This window comes from Lepidochelys kempii, chromosome 12 (genome assembly GCF_965140265.1).
Source record: "Lepidochelys kempii isolate rLepKem1 chromosome 12, rLepKem1.hap2, whole genome shotgun sequence".
In the NCBI taxonomy this organism is placed as follows: domain Eukaryota; kingdom Metazoa; phylum Chordata; order Testudines; family Cheloniidae; genus Lepidochelys; species Lepidochelys kempii.
In genome coordinates, this window is record NC_133267.1 from 17080221 (window position 1) to 17097765 (window position 17545).

Below are 17545 nucleotides of genomic sequence, written 5' to 3' on the forward strand. Positions count from 1 at the left end.
AAAGTGAAGACCCCCTAGATTTTTCCGTGTGTATCGTAGTATAAGGCTATGACTACCCTGCAAATGAGGGTGTAGTTTGCAGCTCACAGAGACATGCTAGCTGTAATCTAGTTAGCTCGCTAAAAACAGCAGTGGGGACACAGCAGTGCGGGCTTCAGCACAAGCTAGCAACGTGAATACACACAAGGGAGGGTGGGGAGGTGGGCTCAGACAGCACACATGCCACCTTCTCACTGCTATATTTCGTGAGCGAGCTCAATTAAAGTTAGCATGGGTAAATCTCTGCAAGCTGCAAATCACAGCCGCAGTGTAAATGTAGCTGTAGGGTCAAATAGAACAAAAAACGTTTAGGGAGAATGAAGAAAGAGTTACTTCCCCATTTTAAGTTACTGTTTCTCTGCAGTGCTTTGAAAACTTGGTTGGGGTATCGTCAGATCAAGGCACGGAATATCTCAAACAAGGGGAAGTGGGAATGTTAAGCTACAAGTTGTCTATGCTACAAGTTGTCTATGATGAAATTCAGCATTTATATAGCATTTTACAATACATCTTCAAAGCGCTGTACAACACCTCTGCAGGGGATATAAGTAAATATTATTATCCCCATTTTCAAGGTGGGGAAACTGAGGCAGTGAAGTGATTTGCCCACTTGTACTGTGAATCAGTGATAGACCCACAATTAGACCTGAGGATCCTGTACTTCTAACCTCAGCCTACTTTACTGGTGCAATTAAAACATGTGGGAAGCAAAGCACTACACGTATTGTCAGTGCAGTGAGGTGACTGCAAACAGAAATTAAATCAGTTGTGAATTCTTTTTTCTATACTTACAACATCCCAGAGACATTGCTCTGGGATCAGCAGCAGGAGCATCCAGCTAAGGAGGTTAATTTGTGAAAACAGTAATTTTAGGAGGCAAATTCTACATAGCAGAAATAGCAAGAAGTGGTGAAGAAGAAAGCAGGTACAGTCTAAACCTCTGTTTCTACAAGGAGGTAAACCTCCATATGTTTGGAATAAAGAAACCAAGACCTGTGATGTGAAAACGCACGGCTTGCTTTCAGACAAAAGACAGTTGGTTTCACTGCACTGGCTTCTAATGGCGGTGTCTTCACAGAATACTTCAGAAGTGATGGATGGAGGCATACGTATAATGACCTGTTCAAGTCAGAAACTGAGACAGTCTCAAAGGAAGGTGCTGACCAGATCTATCGAGTGAGACACGTGAACGTGTTCAAGAGCTGTGCCAGTTCAATTTTACATATATATCTTCCTGACAACCGGGAGGAGAGACAGGATTGCACATTTTCTGAGGATTAATAGTTTCTGGTATTTCTTTAATTTATTACTTTCAGGAGTAATGTCGACTTTGTTTCCTTTTTAGCAGGGCACCCGCACAATCTTTAAAGTGCACAAATAAAATTAAGTCCACATAGCTTCTGTGTTCGTGCAGCAGCTGTTTACATGACAACACATTTTATCTACATACATTTAATCAGTTTCTTCTATGAAACTGTCTCAATCCATCAACATATTTGTAAATCGGTTCAGTTTCCAGTTCTGGAATTCGCCTCTGCTGGCACAACAAAGAGACAGGGAAGACTTATACCTGGGGATGGGGGCGACAAAAATGTGTTTTCCGTTCCAGGCTGAACAGCTCCAAGTCCTAAGGCATTTGCCAGAATGATTGTGTGGAGCTGGTGATCTCACTTAGCAGACGCCGTAGCGAGGTTTCATTTCAACAGATAGATTTCTCCACGGCTGCACATGTATTCAAAACGGTAGGCAAAATAAGGCAGTGTATTCCAGTGAATAGGGCATTCGACTGGGGACTTAGGAGAGCTGGTTCAATTTCTGGCTCTGCCACTGACTTGGTGTGTGGCAAGTCACTTTGTCTTTCTGTGCCTTAGTGTCCTCCTCTGTAAAATGGGGATAATGACACTTCCTTCTGCTGTAAAACACTTTGAGATCTGGGGCGCTAATAAAACTGAATGGTCAAGAGCCAGTTCTTTGTGAACATATCAGTGCCTGAAACATTAGTGCTTCCTTTCACCTGGCCCCTTGTTGGTGTGAAAGTGTGGGAGGGAGATGGCTCAAGTTGTCTATTCCACTCCAGCTTTGGACTATGCGAAGTAGGCCCAGTGCCTGCACTAGGCTCCATAGAAGGAATGGGAGAAACACAAAGGGCTGGGGCGAAGCTCTGGCACAAAGCTCTGCCACATAGAAGAAATTAACACCAGGTCCTACTGGAGGGGAACTCATGGCCTCACCCTTTGGCTCCCCTGGAGCCATTGTGCTTTTTTGAAATTGGGTTGTGTTTGTACAGTGCCTAGCACTAGGCACTGCTGTGACACAAATATTTAACAATACACAGTTAATAGTGCACTGGATAGTATTATTTCTTCTGAGGTCGCTGTGCTGTCTCATTTGTTGGTGGTCTCCACTATATTAAGGATAGTTTCTCTCTGCTGATAATCATAATATAAAACTGCATTAGGTCTTGATACTATTTATATATTTATGAGGGAGAACATGCATGAATGGAGAGTAAAGCTCTTAGCATATGCAGTGAAGCCAAAAAATGTGGTGGAGACTGTGGAAAGAGGGACAGCGGTGGCCCAGGCAAGCAAGTTGCATGAATATTTGCAAGCAAAATTGGACCATTTCTGAAAATGCCCCATGTCACTCCTGCTCCTGTGGTGTTCCAGCTGCACATGTTTGCTAGCGGGTACAAGGGAGGGCACCGAGGAATGTAATTGTGCTGTGGCGAATTCACTGTAGGACTTACCCCGTCTCACAGAGCCAGGTGCACTGGAGCCTGGCTGTGCTAGGCAATGACACTGCTCTCATGTTTTCCTGAATATCTCACTTTTCTCTTTCCAAAACAAGATATCTGTGGCCAGTGTGAGAAAAATCCTGCTTGTTTAGTTCTGAATTTCCTTATGTCCATGAGGTTATAACACAGGACCTCAATTCTGGGTTCTGGATTTCCCTGGCTCCAGGGCAACACAACGTCTAGTGGACCAACTAGTGTTGCTTTGTGACTTCTATGCTAGTAATTCTGTTGTTTGTGCCCTGGCATCCATTTCCCGCATCTTGGCTGCTGAAGACTCAGATTGTGCCAGTTGTTTCATTACCTGGGAATGGCACACGCAAGATAATGTGCGTGCCCTAGCATTAAGAGATCCAGAAGTGACAGCGTCAGCTTGAATAGAATAGTTTGAGGCAGTTCTCCTGAAACCTGACCAGTTTCTTTGTTGCCAAATACAGTAGAACTTCACAGATCATTACACCACTTGAGCAGTTTTCTTGTTTGGTCAAGAAAAGGGAGGGAATCTCTTTGCTGTCCTCTGATGGTTGAGCTTGGCTGTGCACTGAGCAAACCCTGCAAACGTACCCAGGCAACGTGGGCTTGTAGCTTAAAATGTTCTTTGTATTGAATATGGCAGTCAAGGCAGCAGTTCTCCCTTTAGATAAAGAATGATAGGCAAGCATGGGTACATGGTTGCCAGCACCCGTAGAATGCTGTCATGACTGGCAATTCTTCAAGAGGGTGATGTGACCAGCCTGGTGATATTTAGCTTTGTTTTTATATGAAGCTCTTCATGTGCAGAGCCTCAGTGCTGATATGCTGTGCCATTTGCTCTTAAAGATGAGCATTCCTGCTAGGGCAAGAGGGCAATCATGAGACCCTATCCCCTCCCTCCCAGGATGTCCCATCAATCCATGCTGCTTTTCCGTCATGGCGATGTGCTGTTAGAAATGCACAGAACACCATCAAGCCTCATCACCAGCAAGGCAACAAATACGCAAAATCACCAGTGAAACAGGAGCTCCATAGTGCTGCATTTGGGGCTGCTTCAGGGAAGTGCCCCTCCCTGAAAAGATCCTTCTGTTGTTGTTGTTATGTGGCAGAAGACTGCAGGTCTGTTTCTCTTATCTGCTGTGATTAAGAGAGGCCATGAGGCCCACTCTTGTTTCTAGCCCATTCAGGAGGGAAGTTGGCAAGCCAGCTGCTCCATGAATGTCTAAGGGGGGCATCTCTCCTGTAGATTCCCCCAATCTCCTTTCTCCCCTATTGTCTGTCTTCCCTGAGTTCCTCTCTTACTGCCCCTAGGCTCTTTTCCTCTTCCCTCTTTCCCCCTGGGGCTTCTCTCTTCCCCATCTCCAGTGGTGAATCCCCTTGGTGTTTACTCTCTTATCTTCCCGTCACTTCTGTGGATAAGGAGCTTGCTAAGGCTGGTGCTGTTAACTTGTCCTATCTCCTGTCAGAAATCAGGATTGGGCAAAATACGGCCCACAGGCTGGATCCAGCCCATCTAACATTTCTGTTTGGCCCACTAAGCTCTTTGGCTGCCCCCTCGTGATCTCTATGCCGCTCAAAGTCCCGCCTGCCTGCCGTGGCCTGATGCTGCTTCCAGAAGCAGCCGGCTGCTACTGGCATGTCTCTGCGCACCTCTGGCGGGGGGGAAGCATCTCCGCACACTGCCCCCGCCCCTACCACTGTCCTCACAGCTCCCATCGGCTGGTTTTCAGTCAAAGGGCATGCAGAGATGTGTCATGGTGCCAGCAGCCAGCCGCTTCCTGGCGTGGTGTGGGGCCACGGCAGACAGGCAGCCTGCCTGCATGCCCCGCTGCGCCGCCAGCCGGGAGCCGCCTGTGGTAAGCACCTCCCACCTAGAGCCTGCACCTCGCACCCCCTCCTGCACCCCAACCCCCTGCCCCAGGTCAGAACCCCCTCCTGCACCCAAATTCCCTCCCAGACTCTGCACCCCCTCCTATACCCCAATGCCCTGCCCCAGCCCGGCACCCTCTCCTGCACCTAACTCCCAGCCCCCTCACCCTCTCCTGCACTCGAACACTCTGCACCAGCCTGGAGCTCCCTCCTGCACCCAAATTCCCTCCCAGACCCTGCACTCCCTCCATTAATATAGTAGCAATGTGCGGCCCGTGACAACTTACCAAAATTTGTGGAGTGGCCCCCCTGTGAAAATTATTGCCCACCCCTTTGTCAGATGCTACTGCTGCTTCCCTTTTTTTGCCTCTGCTCCTGGTGAGAGGTGGTTGGCAGTAGGGGCTCTAATCAGGCAGGAGGAAGAAAATCAATGAAACCACTGGCCACTCCCAGAACAGAGGGAAGAAAATTGGGACGGTCATGACCCAAATGAGGCTGTTGGCAAGTGTGTCAGAGAACAAAAATTAAGAGTATCTGCATTCGTTTGTCTAGGTCTCCAACAAAATAAAGGGAAGACCTGTGGATACTGAGTATATACATTATTATTATTTTCAGAAGTGAAGGCATGCAAAGGTGCCTGTGTCCATGCATTGAAATTCTCTGTGCAGATGACTAGTCTAACAGGTTATTTATACATACAATTGCTATAATTGTTGTGCTGTTCTAGTAACTGCATGTGCAATTTAGTTGTGCACGTGTGTGCACATTTGCACACCTAAACTTCTGAAAATCAACAGGCCCATCTTCTACACAGAATGAAATATGCCATGAACTATTTATTGGTTATGAAACATTACATCTGCTGTATAAATAAAAAGATCGGACTTCCAGTCTGCTGTTTTAGGGCACAGACCATCTGAGTAAAAAATGGAAGACTTTTATGTGTGTGCTGGGGTGGTGGGCTCGCAGTCTACACAGCACTGTTTGTAGCTTTGCAGAAGTGTTTGCATTGCAAAAGAATCAGCAATGTTTAGGTGTGTAACTGGGTACAATGTTCACGTGTTTGTTGGAGCTGCTTGTAGCATATTTTGAAAGACGATTAGAAGTCCAACCCCCTGGCAGCAATGAACATCAGAGCTTTATCTAAAGGCAAACTTGTGCGGTGACTAACACCTGCAAATTTCATGGGGCCTGATTCTTATTTACATTATGGCCCCTTCACACGGTCCGACAGTGTCAAGGAGCCTTAAAGTGTCATGCAGTTCAGACACCTGTGAGGCCCCTTTCCTCTACCAGACTGGTATATGGGGCCCATAGTGCAAATGAGAATTGGGCCACTGTCTTCAGTTTTACTGAGGGTCCCTCTTTAGTTCAATGCTGAACTTGATCCTACTTGGTTCAACGAACAGATCTCACGACCCTGTGGTCAGATAAAGCCAGATTACAAATTTTATCTCCACACTCGAACAGTGCTCCAGGTCTTACAGGCTTCACTCAGACAAAGCTCACATTGCCATCCACTGGTGTTTTGCTTGTGCAACTTCTGCAGAACTGAGCCCAACACACACACATCCCAGCACTAGAAGTTAATCCGCTGTAGAAAGCCGGGGTAATTCCAGAATTCAGAACATGTAGCAGTTTAATGGGTACAGAGGAATAATTATTTTCCATATTAATATGTTAATATATTTCAGTTCATTGCAAACAGCTGACACTCTACACTTTGTTGACAATCTTAGAGCTTTGATAAAGTACATCACCACCTAAAATAATTATAGCTAGTTTGACACACATACCACATCAGCAAGTCAAAGCTTTTGTTGTCCATGTGTAGGACACGATTCTATGGACATGTTTATGGAGTTTGATTTATATACATAAAAGTACCTATCACCGACTCCAGGCTCTTTCACAGCTATTAAAGCTCCAAGCTATACAAAAAATTAACAGTGCCAGTAGCACATAACAACCCAAGTCAGACTAATCAACCTGCAGACAAAAGATATATTCCCCCTCCCCCACCCATCTCCAGAGATCCCAACCCCATTGTCCCCAGCACCTCAGCTCCCTCCAAAAGTTCCACAGCTAGATGGACTTGACAGTGGGCTTTGGAGCTCAACACATCTGACCTGTTTTGCAGCCAGGGGCGGGACGCATTCCAACAGCACAGCGCTCGGGTAGAAACACCCTGCTAGTATCACCCCACCCTTTACACAGAAGAGGCTGCAGTTCCTCCACTGATCAGAATTACAGGGGAAGATGGGTGAGTCTCTCAAAATGGCAACTCTCAAGTCATTTTAGCCCACATGTGATGGGGTGTATACCCCTTCCCAGCTTTAAAAGGGTTAATATGGATATGAGAGGCCAATTAGCCCACCTGGCTGCACTTGGGGAGTGGGACATCCCTAATTAAAGATGTGGCCCAGCTGGAAGAGGAGCTGGGTGATTGCTATAAAGGCAGACAGCCTGAGGAAGAAGGGGGCTGCTGAGAGAAATTTTGTAGTCAGTCAGTGGAAGGGGACACCCACCCCGACCCAACCGGTCAGAGAGGAAGCCCTGGGGCTGGGTTCATCTCCTGAGTTTGTTATGGGATTGCAGGAGGGTTCCCTGGCCCTGAAAGAAGGGTGAACTTGGAGATGCTGTGGGAAAGGTCTGCCAGCAGGCTTGGTAGGGTGAAATCTGGGGGGTGGCATCAAGGTGTCAGGTAGAGTATACCTTGACTGCATGTCCTACAGTCCCTGAACCGGAGCCCAGTGGAGAGGGTGGGCCTGAGTTTCACTACTAGTGACTGGTGGTGTGAAGCCAAGAAGGGGATATGGACTACTGGAAACCCTGAGAAAACGGGGTAGGACCACTGGGTCCAGAATTGAGAGCAGCAGGATTGGGCATTTGTTTTCGTTAGACTTTCTGTTATCCTAGCAAGTGTGGAACTGTTTGTAGCTTTGTAGACGTGGTTGCGTTGCAAAAGAATTAGCAATGTTTAGTTGTGTAACTGGTAACCTGACCTTGCCTGAGGGCTGAGTCACGAGAAGAGGTGGACCACAGCTGGCCTCGATCGACCTCGGTGGGGGTGCTAGATGTGGACAACTGGCTTTATCATTCGACGGGGTACTCCAACAGTAAGTCCATCCTTCACCATAATTTTATCTAATCTGTTTTTATGATGTCTATAACTGTGTGTTGACATTAAAGACTAAACTTATAGGTAATCAAATCAGTTACTGATACTTTTGGCAATGCAGAGGGAGTCTAACTCTTGGAACAATTTTTATGCTGGAAAACTCCATGTAAATGTTATTTCTACTTGAAATCAGTGGGAGTACTGCCAGATAAAACTCTTTGACCAGACTTCAGATTTCAGGGGAAAAATGGCATCAGAGGTCCTGGATAAAGTCTAATGTAAAGTTATTGAGAGCCCTGCTGCACAGAGCTACAAGGAAATATTGTTTGCACAAAATTTTTTTCCTCTTGTGGATGCTATGCCATAGTTAGACAGTAGATGGCGATAGTACTACAAGAACAACTGAGTCTTTTCCCACTGCGCCCAGAAACAAATAGTCCTTTCCTAGAAAGCCAGCTGACTAATTAATATGTTTGGTGCAAATCCTTCAGTTATTACTGAGCAAATATGGAAATATGTGAGTTTAACTACTTTAAAGATTGAAAATAATATTGATTAACAAAGGGAGAGAGGCAAAAGCAATGGCATCTCACTTAAATGCAAAAAATGACCACACCAGCAAGAGAAGAAGCTCTCTGGTTACTGTAAATTAATAAGCAGTTTGGGAAAAAAGGACAAAACACTAAGATCTACCAATATCACAATATGTATTTTATACAAACACAAGTGCACTCTCTAACTAAAAAGTATTACTGAGATTCACTTGAAGGCTTAGGATCGAAGCATACTTTTAATTACTATAACTCCCCTTTACCAGTTTAATATTCATTTGGATTAAAGAAGAGGTTTACACAGCATTTAGTGGAGAAGTTCCTCTGTTCTTCCTACATTCAGTTGTCTAGCATGCAGGTGATTCTAATAGTTTTACACAATGTCCTAGAGAACCTGGCATTTATTTCAGTGTCCACAAACACATTACCTTCCTCACTGAACAGGCAGGGCAGGAGGTATTTGTATGATGATGTTGCTGCAGATCTTGGAGGAGGGGGGGATGCATGAGCTTTAAGGGCAACACTTTATTTCTAATAAAGTTCCTATCAGTGTTAGAAGAAAACAACTTTCTGTGATTCTTTGGATACCTATATACACAATGGGCACAGATTCCAAGGGGTGCAGATAATGAGGTCTTTCTAGATCATCAAACACACAGGGCCAAATTCTTTTCACAGTTTCAATGGAATTACATGGTGAATGACTTGGGTCCAAATTCTTACACTTGACAATACCTATTTTGGATAGAAACAGGCTAGATTCTAGTGTTCTCCAGTAACACTCTATATAAGTCCATTGCAGCTCATTATCTATACCAATACAGTTAAGTATGTATTTACACCAGTGTCACTGAGAGCCAAACTTAGTCCTATGGCATTCCTCTGTTGGTACCTTTTTGCTTTAAACTTTTGCTTAGGGTTCACCTCTGATACTCTTATTTAATATCAAAATTTTTACACCTTCTTTTGGATGACTTTGTCTTTGACTGTAAATATTCATGTTAGCATGTGTCATAGTTACTGGGTAAGCCATGCCTCAGACCTCTTTTGTCTCGTGTGCACTCCTCCCTCATCTGATAGGTCTGGCTTCCTGCACCTCACTTTGGTTGGAACTACATGGTCCAACCACACCTAGACTGGATGTATGAGCTGTAGCACCCTGTTTATCAACCTTGGTAACCTGACAGGCCTAACTGAGTTTGGCAACTGTAAGCCTTTTCCTCTGGGACCTTGTGATAGAAGCGGATTAGTGATCTCATACTGCTTCTTCCAAACAAAGCGTTATTTATTCTTTCACCCCAAGGCACAAAGCACATAGAGCAAAGAGTTAAAAGAAACCGAGTCCTACATGCCTAACCTCACAACCCCTAATCTTTCCTTGCAAGTTTTGGTACATTTCATCTAGCCCAGTGACCTCCATCTGTGACTGGGAGAAGCATACTGTCCTGCTCACAGCGTGAACATGCGCACACACTCTCTCTGTCTCCTTGCATGCCTGTCAGCTCTCACTGACCTTCCCTGGGCAGACCCCTTAGTTCATCCAACCCATCCTCCTTTTTCTGTAGGTCCCCCAGGTCCTGTAATGATTTAGCATCCTCCTTGAACCTAGGCTTGGCCTTAGTCAGAGTAAACTATTCATAGCCTGACTGCAGCCAGGTGTGGGGTATTCCCCAATACATTGCTTCCTTGTTGTTTTCTCAAAGCCTCTTATCTGTACCATTGTTCTGCCTTTCCTGGGGTTCCTTTAACAACCCTTTTGATTTAACGCTATACCGTAAAGCAGGAAAAGATCACACAGATAATCTGGAGACATATATTTATAAAATACACTATATAGAACTCCTCATTCTCCACATCATGTTGTTGGAATATTTATTCCAGAAATAAAGGAGAATTTCAACTGGCCATCTCATAATTTAACTTTCTGGCCCGGGCAGCTATTTTGCCAGAAGTCACAAGCTACTTCTGGATATCAAAAGTAGCACACAAATTAGCATGTGTAATTCATGTACATGTGTGTTTGTATAGCCAGGTTGCAAGATTTTCAAAAGAACTTATCAACTTCTCATGGATCAGGAACTGGTTAAAATACAGGAATTAAACTGTAGGAATAAATCTTCAGTTTTCACAATGAAGAAGGAGAAACAGCAGGGTCCCCCCAAGGATCTTCAGTGGGACTAGTGCTGTTCAACATATTCATTAATGATCTGGAAAAGGGGGTGAACAGTGAGGTAACAATTTGCAGATGATACAAATTTACACAAGATAGTTATGTCCAAAGTTAATTGGAAAGAGTTTCAAAGGGATCTCACTAAACTGGGTGACTGGGCAACAAAATAGAAGATGAAATTCAGTGTTGATTAAATGCAAAATAATGCACATGGGAAAAAATAATCCCCACTATGCATACAATATGATGGGGTCTAAATTAGCTATCACCACTCAAGGAGATCTTGGAGTCATTTGTGGACAGTTCTCTGAAAACATCTGTTCAGTGTGCAGCACCAGACAAAAGCGCTAACAATGTTAGGAACCATTAGAAAAGGGATAGATAATAAAACAGAAAATATGCTGCCACTACATAAATCCATGATATGCCCATATCTGGAATACTGCATGCCACTCTGGTCACTCCATCTCAAAAAAGCTATATTAGAATTGGAAAAGATGCAGAGAACAACAAAAATTATGAGGGGTGTGGTACAGCTTCCATGTGAGGGGAGAGTAAAGAGACTGGGATTGTTCATCTTAGAAAAGAGACAACTAAGGGGAAATATGAGCGAGGTCTATAAAATTGTGACTAGTGTGGAGAATGTGAATAGGGAAGTGTTATTTACCCCTTCACATAATACAAGAACTAGGCATCCGATTTAAAACAAACAAAAGGGAGTACTTTTTCACACAAGGCACAGTCAACCTATAGAACTCCTTGCAAGTGGATGTTGTGAAGGCCAAAAGTATAACAGGCTTCAAAAAAGAATACGATAAATTCATGGAGTATAGGTTCATTAATGGCTGTGAGCCAAGACGGTCAAGGACACATCCCCATGTCCACAGTACCACTAAACCTCAAAGTGCAAGAAGCTGGGACTGGATGATGGGATGGGTCACTCAAAATTGCTCTATTCTGTTCATTCCCTCTAAAATATATGGGACTGGCCCCTGTCAGAAGACAAGATCATTGGGCTAGACTGATCATTGGTCTGACCTAGTGTGGATGCTTAAGCACTTTCCTGAATTGGGGACTTTATCAGCAACATATTTCACTCAGACGGGAAATACTGAAAACTGTGAAAGGGAAAATTTATCTTTTGTAGGATTTGCTGCCATCTACAGACTTGATAAATATTTATTTTTTTGGACATCTTGATAGCTAAAGTGACCTTTCATTTTTACTTTCTCCATCTGTCTGTGTTTACTTTTAGTGTTAAGGTTTTCTCCTGTCCATCTTAGACTAACAAAGCAATATTTAAATATATGCAAATTGCCCAATTTTGCTGATGTCTAAGGAACATTTTTAAGGTCACTGTTTTTGATTTATCTTACAGAGATAACAAATTTATGCACCATATATTTGATCACTACTTGTTTTTATCTACGTCTTCTCTGATTGTATTTGAATGGGTTTATTTTCTATTTTAAATAAAAGATTTATGCCTTAGCTGTCAGAGTTTGCCTTTATGTGAAAATTTAATCTTCTTTATAGAAGTCTAGATTAATTTATTAGATTAAACTGTCCCTTCTGTTTCTCAGATGGTAGAAATATACTTTTCTCTGTGGGTACAATACATTCTAAAGTTAAAATAAAGGACTGTATTAGTCTGTACAATAAAGCAATGTCAGGATGGGCAATGGAAATAGACACTGGTGTTCTTAATCTATGACAGTGAGTAATGGAAATTCCCTGACAAATAAACATGACAAGCTAGGTAGCAGACAGTACCCTGGAAAATGTTTCATGAAAAAATTGGTGTTTTCATAGCACATCCCTCCTACTGAGATTTAATAAATATGATTTTATACCATAGTATCAGTAGGCCACATTCTGATATTTGATAAACCTGAATTTGCATGGATGTGTAACAAACCAAAATCTGGCCCAGTGTTTCCAATAAGTCAGAATTTTGTTTATGGATTTTTTTTTTTGGTCTGGTATTTCATGTGCTCCAGGGTGATGTTTCTCCAATATTGCCTAACATCAGGCTTACCCAGTACAGAAATATCAAGGCTTCTTTTCTGATTTAAATAGGGAAGGAAAAAAAAGCCCATCCACAGGTCTAGTTGACCTGACAATTATTCACTGTCCACACAGGAATAGCAGGTTGTGTCATGAAATTCTCCAAGCACCTGTAGTATCTCAAACCGAGGCTGGGACTCAGAAGGCCTAGTATTTGCCACACTTTCCCCGGAATCTCTCTCCACCATCACAGCTTCAGACACTTCACTCCATACCTAATTGTTTTTATCCCCCGTTAGGTCCCAACTGGTGTGGGAACAACTCTAGGATAGAGTCCTACATGGAGGAGTGGATTAGGTCAAGTCACAACGGAGCCTCCACATTATACTGTGTTGCATCTGTGCTTTAACACAAAGCCTCATTTTAACAATCATGCCTGACCATTCAGGCCTCATTTGCTAATACGTCAGTTTCAACCAGCCTGATATTCTACAAATGCTTCCACCTTTGTTAGTTGCTTAAAGACTTCAGAGCCTCTTATAAAGAGCCCTATCTTTTATCACAACGCTTTTGAATGCTGACATGAATGCTTTCCTGAATTTGAGTCTACATGCAGGTGCAAGTGCTGTTCTGAACAGGGATACTTTTCCAAAGGGAGCCAACCCATCATCTTGATCTGCTACCCCCAGAGATTGCATTGTAGGTTCATAAAAACTGCCAGTCTGATTAAAAGCAATGAACCATCTCATCCAGTATCCGGTTTCTGATATTTTCCATTTCCATATGTGTCATAGGAAGGTACCCGAAACCCCATTGGGGAATCTAGTCTTTAAAGGTTCTTATTTCCTGGGCTTCAGCAGTACCTATGCTCAGCAGTGTAGCTGGCAGGAAATATGATGCCAAATTCCACCTTTTAAAACCACGTTTGAGGTGGACGATGTATTTGTACCAGCAGCCACACAGAACTCTAAAGAGCCCCCTGAAGGCCGCCTCATGTACATGCACTCCCACTTCTGAATCCGTTTGACAGTCGATACTCATGAATACTGAATTTAATTCCTGAGCTCCCAGTCCTCCCTGAAGCTGAGTATTACAGCCCATTGATTATTTAATTGCTGAAGACCAACACAGCCTTAACTCATAGAAAGCTGCTGTGGTGTCTTATTTGTGTAGCCCATTTCTTTGCAGGTATGTGCTAAAGTTACTTCTGTTTCTTCATGTTTTATAACTTAAAAAAAATAGGAAGGACAGAGTTAGTGATAGAACCTTTCTCTGATAGATTTTCTATGATTGCTACATTACAATTAAGGGTATAATTTGCAGCAAAAATATGCCTGTGCTATACAAGAAAACCAAAATTAAATTGAATGAGTTGCTAACAGTCAAGGTTGCACGCATTCATGCTAATATGACCATCAATTAGTGAAGCACACATCTAGAGATACAGCTATTTTATCAGATACACACTATTGTGTTAGGGAAAATGTGTATCGTCATAACAAATACTACTTTGAGATGACCCTCTACTCAGTCAGGCTCATTAGGCAAAACAAAAACAAAAGTGACGCTAGTTAATGGTGTATGTTTTAAGGGCTTCTGGAATTTATTTTAATCCACAGATTCAGGACTAGTGTTAAATACCTTCTTATCACTGCTTCATGTACGTGTACTACTGCATTTCTACAGAGGTACCAGCGAGCAATGCTTTCTAAGCACAATCACTTGAGGCCACGTTTCCAGAAACGCTCAGGTCTGACAATTAAGGTCAAGTTTTCAGAAGAGCTCAGCTTTCACTTAGGAACTTAAATGATACAGGGAAATACTCAAAGAAGTAAAAAGAAAAGGAGTACTTGTGGCACCTTAGAGACTAACCAATTTATTAGAGCATAAGCTTTCGTGAGCTACAGCTCACTTCCTCAGATGCCGTAGCTCACGAAAGCTTATGCTCTAATAAATTGGTTAGTCTCTAAGGTGCCACAAGTACTCCTTTTCTTTTTGCGAATACAGACTAACACGGCTGTTACTCTGAAACCACTCAAAGAAGTGTTGGCTTTTCCCCAGACCTTAGTTTAAAATGCTTTACTTCAAACACATGCTTAATTCCCATTAATTTTAATGGGATTGTTCATGTGCTCAACGTAAAGCATTTATTTATTATTTGTATTATCATAGCACCTAGGAACCCCAGTGGTGGACCAGGTCCCCATTGTGTTAGGCACTGTACAAACACAGAACAAAAATATGGTCCTTGCTTCAAGGAGCTTACAATCTAAATATAAGACAACAGACGGATATAGACCAATGGGGGAATACAAGGAAACAATGAGACAATATTGGCCAGTATGATAGGCTGTGATATCCGCACACCATCAGCCTAGTAATTGTGAATTTTTTTGTTGGCTTTTGCTGAAGCAAAGTTAGACAGCCCAGCTTTGCCTTTTAAGTTTCTAAAATAACATATCTGGATAGGGATTGAAAGGTTCCATCAATTTCCATTTGTTCACTAATTGATGGGAAAACTGTATTTTGACATAATCTACTGCCAAACTGTGAAGGGCCACCAACTTAGTTGTAGCAACTGGGCCTACACATTTACCTTAATTGTGAGCTCAAACTGTGAAAAGTGAGTGAAAGTTTATAAAAACGTCACAATAACCTAAAACAGTAACTCTTGATAGGAAAAGATGCTAACTGGTAACAGACTGAATTAATCCAAACAAAAAAGCCCACTGATGTAACACAGGCTCATGCCTGGTCAATGAGAGAGGTGTTTTTGGACTGGAAATTAATGAACCAAAATTTGTGTGTCAGAAATTAGGCCTAATTGTTGAACAAAATGAGTGGATGGACTATTCCAACCATCACTCTCTTCTGGGGCTTCCTATGGAAAATATGGATGGACAGAGGCAAAGTGAAGGGGAACCCTGGCTAACTGGAAGAGAAGAGAAGGGGAAGGAGCAAGCTTCATTATCATGGCTGCCACACCCACCATCTCCTAGGACCCCGACCTTTGTTCGTCCTAATCCCGAGAGATGTCACGACCAGACTGGGGCAGAGAGAGGAACCCAGATGACACCTCCAGCTTCAGCTAAATCCTGAATACCACCTGGGATGTTAGACTTTGTCTCCCCTCTGACTCCCGAGTGTGTCTTTTCCTTCCCTACCTATTTCTTTTCTTTCCTAACTCTTTCCTTTTTCCTTCTGTCTAATATAAGTCTGGCTCAGACTGCATGTTTTGTAACAGTGCTATAAACCTGTGACCAGAAAGGCAGCAGGGGCGGCGAGTTATATAGGCCCGTGGTGCCTGGGCTCTAGAATATTCAGGGCCTGGGGGCCCAGCTCCACCAATGTTCAGGGCTGGGTCTCTCCCCCGGCCCTGTCCGCCGCCCCCGGATTATTTAAAAGGGCCCGGGGGGCCCGGCTGCCGCCGCCACCACTGGCAGCACAGTGGGGCCAAGGCAGCTTCCTGCCCGCTCATGCTCTGCATCACTCCCGGAAGCGGCCAGCATGTCCCTGCAGCTCTCTCTGTGTGTGTATACGCTGCCCCCGCCCCAAGCACTAGCTCCACAGCTCCCATTGGCCAGGAACTGCGGCCAATGGGAGCTGCAGGGGCAGTGCCTGTGGGCAGCGGCGCGTGGAGACCCCTTGCCCCCTCCCCCACCAAGGAACTGCTGCCAGAGGGGTGTGTTGGTGGCTTTCGGGAGCCACCCATGGTAAGCGCCCCATCCCTCACCCTCTTGTGCCCCGCTGCCCCAGCCCAGAGCCTGCATCCTGCACACAAACTCCCTTCCTGCACCCCAACCCCTACCCCAGCCCAGAGACTGCACTCAAACCCCCTCCCAGAGCCTTAGGTGTGGGGGGGGGGCGCGCGTTCGGGGGGTCAGGACTCAGACCCATTCTGGGCACCACCAAAAATTATACAAACCTGCTGCCTCTGAAAGACAGCTAAATGCAATGCCCTAAACAGCCCAGTACTGGTACAAATTTGGAAGGCCTTGGAGTTACTGATAAGACGGTATGTTGTGCTTGTGTTTTTTCCAACAGAGTTGCAAATGAGAGCCAACACTAAAGAAACTCTTTGCTTTTCTTTCTCCTTGTGGGTGTGTTTGTCTTGTTTTGTTTTTCTATGCAACAGGATGAGACTGTAACAACCACAACACCCCGATAACACCCCGATCCATCTCAACTAACCTCCTTTCTTCTCCTCAAAAAAAACAATTACCACCCTCTTTAACACCATCTAAAAAACTGTCAGATAAGGTGGGTTTTTTCCCCCTTCTAGTCTGTCTTCAACTAAAGGGAAAAGGAACAAGACATTAAAATGAAAGCCTTACTTAAAGCATTTGAAATGTAAAGTTTTAACCTTTTTATTGAAGATACAGAAGAAGGAAAAATGGTTAATAGTGTTTAATGGTGTTTGCCAGAGTAATAAGCAGGCTGAGATCTCTGTATCCTAAATCTTGTTTAAGGCTGTTTAATGTAGGACAGTGACAGGATCATGTTAACATCTCTGACTCTTTGGGCCCCTTTATTCCATCTAAATTAATATAACACCTCTGGTTATGTGGGTGACACCGAAGGATATCCATGGGTCCCAATTATCCCATGGATAACAAGATGGGATAACAATTATCCCAATTAACAAGATGCACTGCATAATAGCAAAGTTGCTCAGCACCTTCCTGCAGCAGAGCTTGACACAGGGAGAGCTTTCTCAACAAAATCACATTGTCCGTAATCGTCAGTTAAATAGGCTTCCAGGTAAAACCAAGGGCTTTGCACAAAGACTTTCTTGGGCTAAAATGGTATCAGTCTTTCCAGCACATTATGGAAGTCTGTCTTATTTAGTGCTTTTGAATTAACTGGTCTGCTGCCAACCTAGCTCTCCTTTCTATCAATTGGAGAGATTTTTTTTGTTGTGTTTTGAAATAGAGTTCCCTGCTTTAAATCCTTCCTGACTGAAAGCCAAATCCTGAGAATGTCCTCAGTAACTGTGGGAGGTGAAGATGCTCAAAACCTCT

The 17545-nt window shown here is 43.7% G+C and overlaps 1 long non-coding RNA gene across 3 annotated transcripts in view; it reads right to left on the reverse strand.

Annotated features, from left to right (window-relative positions):
* Nucleotides 1-17545, reverse strand: part of LOC140896234 (uncharacterized) — an 88785-nt gene that overhangs the window by 22550 nt on the left and 48690 nt on the right. The gene's annotated exons all lie outside the window — the stretch shown is intronic.